The following is a 1,933-nucleotide window of genomic DNA, read 5'->3' on the forward strand; positions in this document are numbered from 1 at the left end:
TTTCAAAAAAAGCTTCAAAATGTAATTTATTATTTTTTCTTTCAATGTAAAATTAAATTTTTGTATCGCCTTCCTTGTTTTTGGAAACGTGCGTTTGGAACAGAATTCTCGTTAAATTTTCTACGTACCTTGTAACGTTTTTCAAACAGACTCGAAATATAAATTTACATACATTAAAAAAACATGCGTTATCTAGAAATATTTTATTTAAAATTATTGCTATTTTTAATTCAAAAAATAGGCTTGGAAATTTAAAATGTTAAAAATATTTTTTGAAACTAACATCTTAATGTTGTATTTGTAATCAATAAAATATATTTATAAAAACTTATAATTGTTAAAATTCGGGAATTTTACAATACGGGAAATTTCCAATTCGGATATTTTATAAATCGGCAATTTTCTGTCGGGTATTTTATTATTCGGAAATTTTCCAATGCGGTAATATTATAAACTGTCGAGAACTTTAATATTCGCGAATTTTATAATTCTGAAATTTTATTATTCAGGAATTTTACAATTCGGTATTTTTATTTTTCGACAATTTTATTATTCGTGTATTTTATTATTTGGGAATTTTCCAAATCGGTATTTTTATTTTTCGGCAATTTTATTATTCGCGAATTTGATTATTCGGGAATTTTATTTTACAGGATTTTTCAGTCGTCCCGTTGAAAGTTCAGCATTTTACTTGAAAATTCATTTTTTAATGCAAAATTTAAATGATCTATTATTGATTATAAATTATTTTTTTACTCAAATGTTAGTCTTTTAAGTGAAAATTTAAGTTTTACATTTTTGGATAAAATTTGTTCTTTTTTATTTGAAAATTTATGTGTTTTGCTCATCATTTTTTTATGTTGTTAACAATGCATCTATTAATTTGCATATTTGTTTAAAAATTCATTTTTTGTTTGTTAAAGATTTATCATTGTAGGTAAAGAATTATTTCTTTGGATGATAATATAATTATTTTGTTGAAAATTAGTTATTTTAGTTTAAAATTTAATTTTTAATTTGAAAATGTAAATGCTTCATTTTTTCTGCGAAATTGATCTATTTTAGTTAAAAATTTATTTATTTTATGGAAAGTTCCTATTTTTTTAATTAGACTGCTTTTGCTCTAAAATTTAAAAATTTTTAAATTGAAGTATCAACTTCCATTTTGGGTTATAATTTAAACTATTTTTTTCATATTGATGATTTATTATTTTCCTTGAAATACATTTTATTTGTTAAAAAATGTAACTAATTTATTAAATATTATTTGTTTTGTTGAAATTTTAGTATTATTATAAATTATTTTTATATTATTATATTAATTATATTATTAATCATAATTAGTGATTTACAATGAAAACTGTATGCTTTTGTTGAAAGTTCTGTTTTTTAATTTAAAAATATCTCTCTTTAAAAATTAATTTCTTTGCTTGAATGTTAATTTTTTATTGTTTCATTTGTTTAAGGACAAATTTAAGTTTTATATTTTTCGATGAAAATCTATCACTTTTAGTTCACAGTGTACGTATTTTGTTTAAAATTTGCCTTTTGATCATTTCATCATTGATTGATCATTTTACTTAAATAATAATGTCTTTTGGGTGAAAATTTAACTGTTTTCTTTTATTTGTTCCAAATGTTGTAAATTAAACTATTTAGTGAAAGATTTTTTTTTTTGGTTCAAAAATTATTTTTTAACTAAAAATTTAAGTACTATATTTTTAGGTAAACATTAGTTTTCAGTTAAAAATGTATGTATTTTGTGAAAAATTGTATTTCTTGGTTTACAATTAAACTTTTAGGCATAAAATTCAAATCATTTATGAAAAATAAAGGGGGAGGGTCGGTAAGGCCGGTTTTTGGCCTAATTTATTTTTGGACCAAAAAATCTGAAAAAATCATGGTAGTATCTTATAAGTATACCGAGTCGATT

This window comes from Belonocnema kinseyi, chromosome 1 (genome assembly GCF_010883055.1).
Source record: "Belonocnema kinseyi isolate 2016_QV_RU_SX_M_011 chromosome 1, B_treatae_v1, whole genome shotgun sequence".
Lineage (NCBI taxonomy): Eukaryota > Metazoa > Arthropoda > Insecta > Hymenoptera > Cynipidae > Belonocnema > Belonocnema kinseyi.